Source organism: Salmo salar, chromosome 13 (genome assembly GCF_965601325.2).
Source record: "Salmo salar chromosome 13, fSalSal1, whole genome shotgun sequence".
In the NCBI taxonomy this organism is placed as follows: domain Eukaryota; kingdom Metazoa; phylum Chordata; class Actinopteri; order Salmoniformes; family Salmonidae; genus Salmo; species Salmo salar.
The window spans coordinates 79214048-79231844 of record NC_138303.1 but is presented as its reverse complement, the minus strand read 5'-3'; the positions used below and the strand labels follow the sequence as shown (position 1 = coordinate 79231844).

At 42.6% G+C, this 17797-nt stretch overlaps 1 protein-coding gene across 11 annotated transcripts in view; it reads right to left on the bottom strand.

Moving 5' to 3' along the window:
- Window positions 1-17797, bottom strand: part of LOC106567988 (protein FAM222B-like) — an 83243-nt gene that overhangs the window by 53978 nt on the left and 11468 nt on the right. For 2 of the 11 annotated variants that reach the window (XM_045693559.2, XM_082960351.1), the window contains exon 1: window positions 4275-4404. The exons of 7 other annotated variants lie outside the window; for them this stretch is intronic. The gene's annotated coding sequence lies outside the window, so the exon portion shown is untranslated. 2 more of the 11 variants (XM_082960350.1, XM_014137948.3) reach the window with 1 other exon arrangement.

Sequence of the window (17797 nt, the reverse complement as noted above, 5' to 3'; positions counted from 1 at the left end):
TTCCATTAAACATAAGGCATTAACAATGTCTACACTGTATTTCTGATCAATTTGATGTTATTTTAATTGACTTTTTTTCGTAACTTTTTTTTTTTCTTTCAAAAAAAATTCTAAGTGACCCCAAACTTTTGAACGGGTGGGTGTAATATATATACACAGTAATGGAGATGGGTGAGAGATGGTGGTGGTGAGAGAGAAGACAGCAATTAACATTTTGAATGTTCTCCGGTATCCACTCTCCTCCATCCCTGGTCAGCTGGTGGTGTTGATGTAGCTAGACCTTATTTGGGGCCTCATTTATCAACCGTGCGTAAATGTCTTACTAAATTCTGGCGTATGTGGAGATTCTAGGATGTGGAGATTAAATTATTGGGATGTATCAAACTGTTGCACGCAACGTATACACGTTTTCATTGATAAATCAGAGCCTTATTATATTTGTGTGGTCGTGAACGAGCGCTACAATCCCGCTGGAAAACACCCTCAAATCACCTTTTATTGGTAAAACACCCTCATTTGCTGTACGATTTGGAGATGTTGGAACTGGGCCAAGACTGTTCCTAAAATAAAGCACAATGGCAAATTTGATCACATATTTCTGTAGAGTTGTGGGTAGAATGTTGTAAATTTTCCAAGCAAAAAATGCATGCAGCCCTGCGAGTGCCTAACCTTGGCCGCGCATTCTGCAAGATTGGTTGTCCTTTCAAACAATTGAAAAGTAAATGCTACAGCCCACACGTCAATGCAAAATACTAATTGTCCAATATTTTGTTTATCAATACATGATTGTGCATCCATCTCTTGCCTTCATATTGGCTCTGAAATTAAATAGGCTACGTCAAGCTCCTACTATTTGTTGTGTAGCGGTAATAATTTAAAAGCAGTTAAGTCAGAAAAGGACATTTTCTTCAATATGATTAAAGCCTTTATAATAAAAGTTAAATATACATTAGACGACATGTTGCTGTGCGATTCCCTTACCAATGGCAAATGCATCCGTTTTATCATTAGGCCTACGTTTTGATGATTTTATTAGCTTACCATTGTTATAATTCCTGTGCATCAAACACCTGCCATTTACCTCAAAGTAAGAATAAGCCTATTTCCTTGCAATTCAGTTGATCAACCTACTAGAAGTTTTGTGCAGGCACGGTTTGAGATTTGGTGGAGATACACACTTTCTAGTAAAGTTCAAAATGGATAAATACTAACCTTGCGGGAAAACTGGAGCACACAATGTTTAGAGTATTTTTTGTGCGCACGCACCTTGACAAATGAGGGCCAGGCCCCTGGTCCCTGATGGGGTGAGAGCAGGGGGGCAATTTACGATTCATTACAGAAAGCTGACACGACGGCCTGGTCAACCCGTGCCACGAAACCCTGGATTGTCAAATACAGGAAGACGGGTGATTCCCTTTGACTGAGCGCACACACACACACACAGTCAGGCTTGCACAAGCACTTTAAAATGTGGCTCCAGCCTTTCAAATTCCAGCAAGCTTCCATCTCAATCCACGGCAATCTGCAGCTGAATGAAGTGAAAGTACTTCTGTTCTGGGGCCATTTTTCACAATGTGAGTAATAAAAAAGGATGTGCAGCAGCCTCTACACAACTACATGATAGAAGTTAACATTCTTGCTTCAATTCAATGCATCCTTTGTAACCCCCCCCCCCCTTTAATAGGAATACATGTAGGCTATACACACACACACACACACACACACACACACACACTAGCCGGACGTAATGGAATTTCATAATTCACTCCAGAGCTCGACAACCGCAGACAAAGGAGGGAAATGGCAAGAGATCCGCCAATCATTGATCACTGAAAGATTTCAGACAAAGGGAGTCAAAACAAAACGAGGCTGCTGCTTTTCTTCCCTGTGGCATGTTCTGTGTCACTCCACAGCTCCATTGCAACCAAATCCTCACAATAAAGGAGGTCACTGACAAGAGACTCTCTTACAAGAGCACTGACCCCATTTTAACCCTATACAGGTGGCATTGTGCTGCTAAAACAGGAAGCAAAAGCCCTTTTCAAAGGATGTAGGACCAAGCTAGGAGGTTAAAAGAGTGCTCTTTATAGTCCTATCTGTAAAGATAATTCATGCTACAAAAAAAAGGTGGCTCATAGGTGTGGTGGTTAGTGAGGAAAATGCAGCCTAGCCTAACCTTCTGACAAGCAAAACAACTCCAGTAAGACTGAAATAGCGTGGCAGATTGAGACGGCACATCACATAATGCATTCTTATGCCCAAATCCTGGGAAGAGATAAAGCGTATGACCTAAAACACTTTCTAATATGGAAATGACACTACTTGAACACATCCGATTGCTTGCCGTGACTCGATTCAGAATAAATTGAATATTGACTGCCGTAGTTCCCTGGGTGATTTCCATGGCTGGATTCTCTGGTATTCATGTCATACTGCCTAACCTAGTGGACTACATCAACACTGACTATGAACTGTGATTACAGCCAGCCAAACTCCCTCCTGCAGAAACACCATCATCAGCCCTGCACTGTTCACACACACACACTCCAGGAAATGCAGCCAGCTGAAGAGGACAAAAACATGGGACTAGAGGAGACATAAACAACATACGCTAAGCTGGTTTGAGCTGAGCACTGAGCAGCACCCTTGTTTACTACCTCTATAGCAGGGGTGTCAAACTCATTCCATGGAGGGCCGAGGGTTTTTCCTTTCAATTAAGACCTAGACCAGGGGTTCTTTATCCACCTGGGGCCCCTATTCCAGCATTGGGGATCATCCCGCACCCCACCTGCGCAAGCCCCGTCTATTTCTATGGGCACAAGCACTGTTCATGACACAAACTGTTCACACCCCTCTTATTGGTGGAGAGAATTTTGCAGGTTTAAAGCTTAATTCCTGCAATTCTACCCATTTTGTCATGGAGTGCAAAGAAAATGTAGCAGTTTAAAGCTAATCTTCTTGCAATTCTATACATGTGACATTTAAGTGACAAAAAAAATTACAACAATATTTATGGGCTAAAAAACATTAGCTGACATGGGCTAGTTGATCTGGACATTTTTGACAAGTTATAAATAGTTCTCTAAGGTATGCAATGACTGACATGACAAGAGGAACTGATGATGCACTACCTAATTTTGAAATTGTACCCTGTGCAATCTACCATTTCAACTTTCAAGAGTAAGTTTAAAGCCGGACTAAGTTCCTTTAAAAACATTTTTTTTTTAAGTATGGGAACCACTGACCTAGACAACCAGGTGAGGGGAGTTCCTTACTAATTAGTGAACTTAATTCATCAATCAAGTACAAGGATGAAGCGAAAACCCACAGACACACGGCCCTCTGTAGAATGAGTTTGACACGTGCTCTATATGGTATTAAAACTAGTGCAGGGCATTTCACCCCGGTGCTGATTTCAGGCAGTATTTCAGGCAGTAGCCCAATTCAGCAGGCAGTGCAGAGCAGACAGGCGCTGGCTGCTAAATCCACCAGTCTGTGTACAGAGGGCTCAGTCTCTGACTGGTTACTGGCATTTGGACAATGCAGGTGTCAGACAGAACACAACGCCTGTCTGGAATAGCAATTCAGCTCAGTGCATCTGCGGAGGGACTTGTTTAAAGTGGAGGTCAAACAAGAAGTGACAGTTGGATTTTACTGCTCTGACTGAGTGACAACCGTTGCTAATACTTCAAGTTTTATATTGCTGTATTTCCTCCAGCCTGGCTCCTATGGCTGCTGTCCTCAAGCCTCTCTGACTGTCGCTATCAGCAAAAATAGAGAAAGAATCTGCCACTTTTTCTGACTTGGAAACAAACAGCCATTGACTGACATGCAAGAGATTACCCTGTGAAGGTCACAATTTATCCTAGCCTTCAGACCCCCTTTCACAACAGAATCCCAAGCCCTTTTTACAACAATAACGTAATTTCCAAATCTCAAGGCATGGTGGTACCATTCACTTTCAGCAACAATGGTCTCTAACAGGACCAGAGGGTTAGGCTGTATAAAAGCCTATATTCTGATTAGCTCTCTCTAACACAACACATTTTTTGTCATTTAAATCTTATCCAGAGCGACTTACAGTAGTGAGATGCATAGATGTTCTTACTTTTTTGTTCTGGTCTCCCGTGGGAATCGAACCCACAATCCTGGTGTTGCATGCGCCATGCTCTACCAACTGAGCCACATGGGACCCACACATGCCATTGAGAGGTGCTGCTGATGATAAACTAAGCAGGTTACGGCAAAGTGCCATAGCACCGACCACCACTCACCTCACTAGCTCTTGCTCGCTCTCTCTCTCTCTCTCTGCCCAGTTTGCCTCTGCTGCACCTCACCCAGCCCTGCAGTCAGTGCTGGGTCAGCACTGCTCTGATCTGAGGCTCAGGCTGAGCCACTGACTGCTCAATCAGGCCCACAGAAACACTAGCTCCCTGTCGGCTCAGATAACCAACCGCTTTATCACTTGAGAACACAACAGCCATGACACACTAAGCTCTTTCATACTTCTCATTACATCCAGGGATAAGATTACAAAGGGCAAAACAAAATAATAAAATCTTCTCATGCAAAACTTTCCACAGCCAGCGCCTTATCTTCAAACTAAAGTAAACAAAAACATTGACCTCGAAAAACCAGAAGAATGTTGTTTTGGTCACGCTCAGTTTATGTTCTTGTTAAGAAATGATAGTGGAACAGTACCTCAGTCTCTCACCCCGGGAGTGATGACCAATGGACTTGGGGTATTTGATATATGGCACACCAAAATTAGCATCCCACAATGTCCAGGATGCAGATTTGAGACCAGGAAAGCAAAAAGGCTGGTGAAATTCAACTAAAGACACCCTTTGACCCAACCACATCCAAGCGAGTCACATTTTAGTAACTAAGCAGGGCCTACAACAAATCACCTGCTGTTTTCGCAGACTTTCACGGTTGTCAGAAAACAAACTCTCAGACACTGAACTCACGACCAGGATCACAGCCAGCCAGGCCAACTCAGTCTTTTGTGATTAATTAGAAAATAAAATAATAAAAAAAATCTATATTGTAATATATCCATCATCTTGTGTCTCAACCCTGCCAGCTTGATGTTCATGGGGTGGTAGGTAGCCTAGTGGTTGGAGCATTGGACTAGTAACAGAAAGGTTGCAAGAGCGAATCCCCGAGCTGACAAGGTAAAAATCTGTCATTCTGCCCCTGAACAAGGCAGTTAACCCACTGTTCCTAGGCCGTCATTGAAAATAAGAATTTATTCTTAACTGATTTGCCTAGTGAAATAAATAAATATTTCTAAAAAAAGGTAAAATACATTGCATTTCAAACAGTCAGCAAAAATCTAACGAATTCAGACCTTGTGATATTATACATAGGCTAAATATGAGCCTTCCACAAATATTAAGACCCACTAATAATGACATTATTTTATCAACATACTTTAACCTTGTTTTAAAAAGAAAAATGTAGTCACTGATTTGGCTTTCAAGTCAATCTATCAAAATGCCCTTTTTGTTACACATTGAACCAGAACCATGCATAATGCACATTCACTAGTGGTGTAACGGACCGTAGTTGATCCGTTACCTCCCACGGTTCGGCATGCATGTGAACCGCGGATCAATTTCAAAGTTTAACCATCATAGTGTGAAATACAGTTTTTACTGCCGCTGTTACTTTTTAAAGTAATAATTCCCTAAATCTCGATGCAGAGTTGCAGTGAAAAGATAGACAAGACAGATGTGTGCTGTGTTATACTTTGAATCCTGAAGGTTGATTTGATAATTTTTTTAAAAGCAGTTGTGTCTACTGTTCACGTGAACGGGGCATGTTAAATCCCAACGAATCAATCCTGGATGCTCGCGTTGCAAAAGTCAATGAAGAAAAAAAGAGCAGTGACAGGCATGGCTAGCTGAGGAGCTGAAGAACTGGAAAAGCCTCCTGCTTTATTTAAGTCTCATGTATGGGAGCATTTTGGCATCCCTGTCAAATATGATGACGGAAGAAGGGTGGTGGACAACACCATTACAGTGTATAGGCATTGTGCCACAAGAAAGCCGTATGATCATGGAAATACATCGAGCATGTGTAACAGTGTAGGTTCCGTCCCTCTCTTCGCCCCAACCCGGGCTCGAACCAGGGACCCTTGCACACATCAACAACTGACACCCCACGAAGCATCGTTACCCATCGCGCCACAAAAGCCGCGGCCCTTGCAACGCAAGGGGAAACCCTACTTCAAGTCTCAGAGCGAGTGACGTCACTGATTGAAATGCTATTAGCGCGCACCACCGCTAACTAACTAGCCATTTCACATCGGTTACACATGGCCACACATTTAAAGCGTCATCACCCTGGTGTGTCAGTGACGGGAGACAACTCAGCTAAGAGACAAACTTCTCACCGCGGCATTTAAGCAGCCCTTTGCTGCAGAATCAGACCGGACTAAAGTCATCACCAAATCTATTGGGATGTTTATCGCTGCAGACATGAGGCCATATTCTGTTGTGGAAAACAAAGGGTTTAAAAATATGGTGAAAGTGCTTGAGCCATGCTACGAAATCCCCTCGCACACCCACTTCAGTATGAAGATTGTGCCAGATCTTTATGAACAGGAAAATATCAAAATTGTCAACAAATTATCCAAGGCATCCTCTGTTGCCCTCACCACAGACGGGTGGACCTCCAGGGCAACAGAAAACTACGTGACTATGACTGCTCACTACACCACAGAGGAGTGGACCTCCAGGGCAACAGAAAGCTACGTGACTGTTCACTACACCACAGAGGAGTGGACCTCCAGGGCAACAGAAAGCTACGTGACTGTTCACTACACCACAGAGGAGTGGGAGATGAAGTCCGGTGCTACAGACACGCCCCCTCGATGAGAGTCACAGGCACAAATCCGGCGCAGGTACTGCTAGGAGCAGTAGCAGAGTGGAAGCTAGCAACAGCAACATCCCAACCACCACAGATAATGCCAAGAACCAAGTAAATGCAGTGATAGATGCTGGGGCCACAGATAGCTTGCTTTGCACATGTGATCAATTTAGCATCCCAAAGGGGAATCTCAGTGAACCAGATGGACCGCCTCCTTGGGAGGATCAGGAAGGTGGTTTCCTTTTTCCACCGATGCACAACAGCCGCTCATGTGCTTAACACCAAGCAAGAAATGCTACAGCTACTGACCCACAAGCTCATACACGGTGTCACAAGATGGAAATCCACTTATGACATGTTGAAGCGCCATCTTGAGCAGCAGGCAACTGTATACTCTGCACTGACAGACAAGACCCTGAAAAAATAAATAAAGACATCCTCACCTTGTCTGATGATGTGAAAGTGGCAGGGGAGGTCCTCCAGGTGCTCAAACCCCTCAAAACAGTTACAACCCTATTGAGCACTGAAACTGCACCATCTGTTTCCATGATCCTACCTCTGAAAACAAGAATTCTACAATCCATGGCCCCAAGTGAGGAAGACAGTACCATCACTAGAGATGTCAAGGCTGCCATTAGAGAGGACCTGAACCCCAAATACCCCCTAATGTACAGGACTACCTTCATAGATCTACTGCACTGGATCCAAGGTTCAAGTCTCTGTCTCACCTAGACCCTGCCCTACACCGGAGGACATACAGTGATCTCACCACTGAGATTGTTGCCACTGAAGAGGTAAACAAATTAAATAATGAGTGAATTACTTAATATACTGCAGTCAAATCTTAGTCTATGCTATTGCTATTAGAATCACCCATTTTTTATTTGGAATAATAATGGCTTTTATTAAATGTTATTGCCACAATTATAGTTCCATGAAATATGAAAATAAATAATTTGTTAGTTTAATAGATCAAGTCATTTTTTTCTGCAGGGTCAAGGCACAGAGCCTATGGGGGTGCCACAGGGTTCAATTCTCAGGCCGACTCTCTTCTCTGTATACATCAATGATGTCGCTCTTGCTGCTGGTGATTCCCTGATCCACCTCTACGCAGACGACACCATTCTGTATATCTCTGGCCCTTCTTTGGACACTTAACTAACCTCCAGACGAGCTTCAATGCCATACAACTCTCCTTCCGTGGCCTCCAACTGCTCTTAAATGCAAGTAAAACTAAATGCATGCTATTCAACCGATCGCTGCCCGCACCTGCCCACCCGTCCAGCATCACTACTCTGGACGGTTCTGACTTAGAATATGTGGACAACTACAAATACCTAGGTGTCTGGTTAGACTGTAAACTCTCCTTCCAGACTCACATTAAGCATCTCCAATCCAAAATTAAATCTAGAATCGGCTTCCTATTTCACAACAAAGCATCCTTCACTCATGCTGCCAAACATACCCTCGTAAAACTGACCATCCTACCGATCCTCGACTTCGGTGATGTCATTTACAAAATAGCCTCCAACACTCTACTCAACAAATTGGATGCAGTCTATCACAGTGCCATCCGTTTTGTCATGCGCTCCAGCAGTTACATCTCACTTGTCACCCCCAAAGCCAATTCTTCCTTTGGCCGCCTTTCCTTCCAGTTCTCTGCTGCCAATGGAACGAACTGCAAAAATCACTGAAGCTGGAGACTCATATCTCCCTCACTAACTTTAAGCACCAGCTGTCAGAGCAGCTCACAGATCACTGCACATAGCCCATCTGTAAATAGCCCATCCAACTACCTCATACTGTATTTATTTATCTTGCTCCTTTGCACCCCAGGATCTCTACTTGCACATTCATCTTCTGCACATCTACCATCCCAGTGTTTAATTGCTATATTGTAATTAGTTCGCCACCATGGCCTATTTATTGCCTTACCTCCCTTATCCTACCTCATTTGCACATACTGTGTATAGACTTTTTCTACTGTATGTTTGTTTATTCCATGTGTAACTCTGTTGTTGTATGTGTCAAACTGCTTTGCTTTATCTTGGCCAGGTCACAGTTGCAAATGAGAACTTGTTCTCAACTAGCCTACCTGGTTAAATAAAGGTGAAATAAAAACATGTTTAATAAAAAAGAGCCGACAGGAACAGACTCAGAGGCATCTCCTCCACAAAATAATTAGGCCATGAAGGAGATTGTCGGGGAGACCTTCGCAAACAAGGACACAGGGAAGACGTTTGCCAACACCAAAGGGGAGGTGGCATCCTACAAGGCAGCAAGCGGCAATTCCAGTGGATGGTGATCCACTGGCATGGTGGAAAACCAATGAGTGTAAATAACCTCACATTGCCAAGGTGGCAAGATGTCACCTGGGTGTGCCTGGCACTTCAGTTCCTAGCGAGAGGGTGTTCTCCACGGCAGGGGACATAGTGACTGCAAAGAGGTCTACCCTCTCCCCAGACAATGTAGACATCCTAATCTGTTTGAAAAATAATTTGAAGTTATAAGCTCAGGTCTGCTTTGCTTTCCTTTGATGATGTGGACACAGGCTATTTTTTCATTCACTATTGTTCAAAGGAAGAAGGTATCATGCCTCCTATTGCTTTAATTTAACGATTGAGTATTGAATATTTTACTTTAAGATTTTATTTAAACATTGAAAAGTTCCTTGCTTTAAGTGTTCTTTAAGTAATAAACGGAAAGCAAAGTTGTCTCCCTTCTTTTTCTTTGCTGATCCGGAAAATTATCAGATCCTTGACTCCAAACCGTGATCCGATCCGAACTTTGAGTTTTGTGATCCATTGCACCACTAACGATCAACTTCTTGTCGCAGGCATGATAGAAAATTAACACCACAAGGTCTCAAACAATCTCACGTGCTAGTGAGTAGCCAGGAAATTGTTAGCTGGCAAATAGATCCAACATGGTAGAAAAGTTTAATTGTTATGAAAACATAGCCTAAATATTATGGATGCACAATAAAAAAAAATAATAATAATAAAAAAATACAAAATCGGTGAACATATCGGAATAGGCCGATATTAGCAAAAAATGCCAACATCGGTATTGGCCGATGTCTAGTTTAACGTCGATGCTAAAAACCGATGTCAAAGCCACCATGCATATCTATATAATGTAGGTACATGACGTAATGACGCCACGTAAAATTGTGTGTGGATCAAGCAGTCAACAAGTCGAGCAGTCATTTGAAAGGTAAGACAATTTCAGCGAGACAATTCAAAGGCGAAATCCATTAAAGCCAAGATAATGGAATTCATTGCCCTTGACAATCAACCGTTCTCTGTCATGGGTGATGTTGGCTTTCGCGACTGGTCGAGCACCGGTACACACTACCAAGTGCACTATTTTTCAGATGCTGCCCTACCGGAGTTACACAGTAATAGCGTCACTGCTATTAGCTTCACGACATACATAGTATTGAATGCTGTTTGGGTCTTTGAGCGTCAAAAAACATACAGTAGCACTGTCAAAGCTGTACAAATAAAGTCTGTAAACAAGCACCGGCCACGAACGATGTGTTTACAATACCGCATTGGTAATAAAGTATAATTTGTTTGACTGCAACTTCTGGGGTAGCTAGCTTTACTTTGTAGCTAGCTAGCACCAATACAACCAGCCTGAAAACAATGACCAGTAGAAACTGCAGTCATTTTCATTATTCTTAGCAATGATTTCAGAATCCTAGAGAGTAAGTATTAGCTAGGTAGCCACTTGTTGTTCGCCTATAGAAATTGATCTTCAGTTCAAGAAAATAAATAGCTAGCCAGCTACTTAACCCTGTTGCCCAAAGCTAACGTTATAAGCAGCCAGCTAGCTTCATCTGGCTAGTGAGGCTCGACTGTACCTTGTGTTGTGAAGCTAGCCACAATAAGGATTAGGCATAATAGCGGTTTGCCTTCAAAATAAAAGTGTGTCATTGACAGTGATGCAAATGAATACAAATATAATTATGCCATACCTTTATTCTGAAGGCTAAACACAAAGTCCACTATTGTGGCTAATCCTTATTGTGGCTAGCTTCACATAGATGGGTCCGACCACCATTAATCAAATACGAACTGTCTTATAAATTAGGGTTATTTTAGATGATGAAACCTAGATTGTCATTTTGCTATGTTTTTGGGGAAGAACATTGTTTGCATCCATGAGCTAGCTAGCTTTACCAGCATCATAGCATACGTATCGATGGATCGTTCTGACATATGAAATACGAGTGATAGTGTAATCAATGTGTAATAACTACGTAAAAAAAAAATGTATGAAAGCATTAAATTATGTGACTTGCAGTCATATTTAGGTCCCGGTTGGTCAACAAGCTTATTTGGCACATCAAATAGTGTAATTTTGTTTGACATGCGAAGACCCAAAAGGCGTTCCATAGAAATCCTGGTTGAGAATGAAACGACTAAACAAATGAACAACGAAACAGCACAGCAAGTTAGTGAAAGAAATAGGTTTTGATTATGTTTTACTGGTAATGGGGACATGCGTAAATGCCAACAAAATAACTTTTTGGTCAGTGTGGTGTGTGTGTAACCTTTATTTGACTAGGCAAGTCAGTTAAGAACAAATTCTTATTTACAATGATGGCCTACCCCGGCCAAACCCGGACAACACTGGGCCAATTGTTCGCCACCCTATGGGACTCCCAATCACGGCCGGACGTGATAAGGCCTGGATTCGAACCAGGGACTGTAGTGATGCTTCTTGCACTGAGATGCAGTGCCTTAGACTGCTGCATCCATGTGTGTGTTAACTATTTAACTGTACTAGAATGCTTAAAAGGGCGCTAAAATGTTAAATATTGGTATCGGTTTTTTGGGCAAGGAAAATAACGGATATCGGTCATAAACGTAACATCGGTGCATCACTAAAAATGTCTCAATGTGTTTTGGTGTCCATATGAGCGATTCTGTTGGACAAAAACTCAAATACATATAGCGAATTGAAACAGCTTGTTTTCAGAGAGGAAGAAGTAATCTTTCATCTTTGTTGTTCTGAGTGGCAGGGACTGGGAGGAGCTTGGTGTGTGTAAATAGAAACGTGCAAAGTCACAGCAGAAGGAGAGAAGGAGACAAGACCAAAAAAACAACATGAGAACAAGTGGACAAATAAAAACTTGATTTGAGCGACACAGGCATTTGGAATATCGTTCTAAAACATACATTAAAATTAATAAAATGAATTATATGAACCAGATCACACTAAAAACAATTTCTGCGTTGCAATAAATTGCCAGATTTGTTCTTACTTTGTACAGTTGCTGGAAAACCTGTGTTGCAGAAGTACAGACCTGCTAATGGTATCTTTTAGGATTACTCAGAATGATATGTGACTCGCCTGGCAGCCCCTTGTTAGGAGGAGGGCCTGTTGTGGGTGAGAGGCGGGTCAGTGATCCGATTCGGGCAGCCTTATCTCATGCCATAAACAGATAACCGTATCAGACTGGCCTCATCCTCTAACTGTTCCTGTCAGATAGAGGAAGGGGCACAAACAACCCTCATGTCCCCAGTGCCTCTACTGGGAAACCTACCCAGGCCAGATCAGCAACTCTGATCATGTTGCCCTGCCCTGTGCTAGTTTAGTAAGGACTGTCACTCCTGCTACTGCATTGCTGTTGTTGTTGTTGTTGAACAAATAGGTAGGAGGCAATGAAGTGTAGTGTGGCTGTGTGGGTCTAGATTCCTGTAATTGCCCTGAAGCTGAAGACAAAACAACTTCATAGTACAAAGTTATGCAACTGGAGGCCATTGGGCCTGGTGTGGGGTGGAGTGGGGCTGATTATGCAGGCTTTACCAGCTAGACGATGAGGACTTTTTGACCTAATTTCACCTGCTGGCTAACATACAAATCCCCATGAAAAACAGAACACACTACGAAGATATAGCCTGGTCCCAGATCTGTTTGTGCTGTCTTGCCAACTCCTATGACCAGATCTGGGACCAGGCTAACTAAGATACTGAAACTGGAAGAGAGTTCTAATCAGGCTCATTCCCTCTGCTGTCCTAATGGAACAACATCAACATGACACCGTCCATGTGAATTACCAAACAAAACACCATGTAACAGCAGACGCACAACCTCAGCCCTGCAAGCTAATCACCTGCTCTGAAAACCATGTCGTGACACTACAGGCACCAGCCCTCTGACTGGAATTTAAAGGAGCTGATTGAAACATCCCACTTATAAAACCCAACCATAATCTTTCTTTACCCCCAACCGGAGCGCTCTTGTTAATTGGGATGTTTAATAAAACCACATTCTTCCTTTACCCCCTACCGGACCCTTGTTCTTGTTTCTAAGCCCTTCCATGTGACTCACTGCCCAGTAAGAGACAACCAAACACCTACCCCAACCTTTCTTAAAGTATGGGTCGCGACGGGACATGTTAATGGTGGGTCACGACATTGGGTAGGCCAGTTGAGATCCCGAGAGTTAGAATATTCAAATACAATTAGCAATTTCTACATGTGGTTGTGCCTCGGTCAGTGACTGACATAACAAGAGAAACTGCAGTCACTCAAGACTTAGCCATGTCAGCTAAAAAAAAAAAAAAGATTGGTAAATTAGTCTAGCCAGATATCAAACTTGAAGTAATCATAGTGAATACTGAATGGGTATGCATGGGACGAGCCCAGGGGCACTGACTTCGAGGGGGCCACAAACTTCCAGGGGGCCACCATTGATTTTGTTAGTCACTCATCACACAAATATCATTAACATGGCATAAGTCATGGCTAAATGTGTAGAATTGCAGGAAATTATCGGTAAAGCTGAAAACAATTTCCTCTATAGCCCCATGGCAAAATAGGTAGAATTGCATCATTTATTTTATAAAATTGCATCATTTTGTCTCTGCCCCATCGCAAAATGTGTAGAAACTTGCTTTCAGAGCATTATTTTCTCTACATCCCATGGCAAAATGTGTAGAATTACAGGAAATTAAAAAGGACACTTCAGGATTTTGGCAATGAGGGAAGTTAGAGGTAGTTGCGCTAACGCTAGTTAGCATTGGCTCCTAGTTCCTACAGTGCATTTGGAAAGTATTCAGACCCCTTGACTTATTCCACATTGTTACGTTCCAACCTTACTCTGAAATTGATTAAATGTTTATCTACACACAATAAATACCCGATAATGACAAAGCAAAAACAGGTTTAGATATTTTTGCAAATGTATATAAAAACAGAAATACCTTAATTACATAAGTATTCAGACCCTTTGCTATGATACTCAAAATTGAGCGCTGGTGCATCCTGTTTCCATTGATCATCCTCAAGTTGTTTCTACAACTTGGAGTCCACATGTGGTAAATTCAATTGATTGACATGATTTGGAAAGGCACGCACCTGTCTATATAAAAAGGTACCACAGTTGCCAGTGCATGTCAGAGCAAAAACCAAGCCATGAGGTTGAGCGAATTGTCCGTAGAGCTCCGAGAGAGGATTGTGTCAAGGCACAGATCTTGGGAAGGGTACCAAAACATTTCTGCAGCATTGAAGGTCTTAGAACACAGTGGCCTCCATCATTCTTAAATGGAAGAAGTTTGGAACCACCAAGACTCTTCCTAGAGCTGGCCGCCCGGCCAAACTGAGCAATCGGGGGAGAAGGACCGTGGTCAGGGAAGTGACCAAGAACCCGATGGCCACTCTGACAGAGCTCCAGAGTTCCTCTGTTGAGATGGGAGAACCTTCCAGAAGGACAACCATCTCTGCAACACTCCACTAATCAGGCCTTGATTGTAAAGTGGCCAGACGGAAGCCACTCCTCAGTAAAAGGCACATGACAGCCCACTTGGAGTTTGCCAAAAGGCACATAAAGGACTCTCAGACCATGAGAAACAAGATTCTCTGGTCTGATGAAACTTAGATTGAACTATTTGGCCTGAATGCCAAGCATCACATCTGGAGGCAACCTGGCACCATCCCTATGGTGAAGCATGGTGGCAGCATCATGCTGTGGAGATGTTTTTCAGCGGCAGGGACTGGGAGACTAGTCAGGATCGAGGGAATGATGAACGGAACAAAGTACAGAGAGATCCTTGATGATAACCTGCTCCAGAGCCCTCAGGACCTCAGACTGGGGCGAAGGTTCACCTTCCAACAGGACAATTTTTTATTTCACCTTTATTTAACCAGGTAGCCTAGTTGAGAACAAGTTCTCATTTGCAACTGCGACCTGGCCAAGATAAAGCAAAGCAGTTCGACACAGAGTTACACATGGAATAAACAGACATACAGTCAATAATACAGTAGAAAATGTCTATATACAGTATGTGCAAATGAGGTAGAATAAGGGAGGTAGGGCAATAAATAGGCCATAGTGGCGAAGTAATTACAATATAGCAATTAAACACTGGAATGGTAGATGTGCAGAAATATATATATATATATAAAAATTTGCAAGTAGAGATACTGGGGTGCAAAGGAGCAAGATAAATAAATACAGTATGGGATGAGGTAGTTGGATGGGCTATTTACAGATGTGTACAGGTGCAGTGATCTGCTCGGACAGCTGGTGCTTAAAGCTAGTGAGGAAGAGATGAGTCTCCAGCTTCAGTGATTTTTGCAGTTCGTTCCAGTCATTGGCAGCAGAGAACTGGAAGGAAAGGCAGCCAAAGGAAGAATTGGCTTTGGGGGTGACCAGTGAGATATACCTGCTGGAGCGCGTGCTACGGGTGGGTGCTGCTATGGTGACCAGTGAGCTGAGATAAGGCAGGGCTTTACCTAGCAGTGAACCTAAGCACACAGCCAAGACAATGCAAGAGTGGCTTTGGGACAAGTCTCAATGTCCTTAAGTAGTCCAGCCAGAGCCCGGACTTGAACCCGATCCAACATCTCTGGAGAGACCTGAAAATAGTTGTTATGCGACGCTCCGCATCCAACCTAACAGAGCTTGAAAGGATCTGCAGAGAAGAATGGGAGAAACTCTCCAAATACAGGTGTGCCAAGCTTGTACCGCTATACCCAAGAAGACTTGAGGCTGTAATCACTGCCAAGGGTGCTTAAAGTACTGAGTAAAGGGTCTGAATACTTATGTAAATGTCATATTTCCAGTTTTGCTTTGTCATTATGGGTTATTGTGTGTAGACTGATGAGAGAAAACAACTATTAAACCATTTTAGAATAAGGCTGTATAGTAAGACAAAAAAATATGATTTTTTTATTTATTTTTTTTATGGAAAAAGACAAGTGGTCTTAATACTTTCCGAATGCATTGTAAGTCGAACTTCCTTCATACTGGACACAAAGACACAAATGGTATCCATGAGTTCATATGACTCTGGGGAAGTAGATAAACGTCCTCCTTGCACAATTTCCCTAAGTATCCATTTAACTTCAATTTATTTTTCCGCCGTCAAGAGGGAGGGCCACTAAAATGCTTTGCCTGTGAGGTTGACCCCCAAAAGGGAGCATGTTTTCATGTGCTTGGGTACCAGGAAAACATAGAATTTCTAATTTGGGTACCAGGCTGAAAAGGTTTAAGAAACCCTGACCTACCCCCTTTTAAGAACCCAGTCTGGTAGGGATGAGAAAACAGTGTGGCTTGACAGCTAGTCTCTCTCCAAAAGCACAGGGACTCAAGTGTGGTGAATGTGGGGTACAGTGGTTTGACAGCTGTGCTGGAGATCTGAGCTCAACAGAGGTGGGTTATTAATAATGACAGTAGCTAGTAGCCACCTCAGAGATCAGATTCGTAATACCTTCCTGTACAGGAAAAGAGGGTGGCCTGTAGCCTCGCTGTGCAAATGGATGATATTCCAAAAATGTTAGTCATGTAAGACAAGCCAAGTCACCTGAGGCCATCTGCTATGCAAACAGAAAATATCTTATGCGCACAAAACCCAAACAGACACCTGCAAGTGATTTAACATTCATAACCTCTTCTAGAATTTGGAAAGGATGATAAAATGTGATTGTGTAGGTAGAGTACATTGTTTTGGAGAAAATGTTCATTTGCCTCTAAAACACAACATTAAATGACTGGCTTAAAATAAAACAAAATGATAAGCAGCCAAGTGGCTCATTCCACACAGAAAATTCTTGCAACATAAAAGTCTGTTTTTTTTATACTGTATTTCACAGTAAACTGGCGGGTGCTGAATGCTAATTGCCACTAATCAATGCATCTTAATCAGCTGAAACATCAGAAAAGTGACTCAAGTTCTGTCTGTGATCTGTTATTCATAGCCTAGAACTTGGAGGTCTCAGCAAAATTAAGCATGGCTTTGATGTAATCCGGTGTTCCATTGCCACTGCTTAAAATGAGTATGTATGGAGATTCTATAGGCCTAGCCTACATTTTGACCTCAGTACAGAATATTTTGAAGCATAAAATGTCCACTGATGTGGTGTACCTGAGTCACACTCTGTGAAGGCAACAATCATCTTCACTTACAATTACCTATTATTAAATACATTAGCAACAGCTGAATATTAGGTCAGATCTAGAGCAGGGATGTGCAACTGGCGGCCCGCATGACCCCCATTTTAAGGCCCTCAGATTAATCCCCCGCCCCCCCGGGTCTCAATTTACCGTTGAAAGAGTATGACATGAAAGAATACATTCATGAGGAGCAATTTCGAAATTTGGTTGTACATCACAGTCTCTCTTGTTGTCAGTCACTGATAGTCAATTAGCCCATATACGGATTTTGTTTTCAGATTGCGAAATTAGTTAAGCAGCCAGCTATCTAAAATTGTTATCGTGGTCGAATTACCAGGCGGGGGGGCCCCCCCAAAAAAATTTGGTCAGTCTCAATCAGCTATCATATTAAAAACTGCAAATATTTCTCTCCGCCCCATGGCAAAATGAGTAGAATTGCATGAAATGAGTTATGAAATTGGTAAATCTTCTCTTCACCATGGCAAAATGTGAAGAATTGAAGCAAACTTGC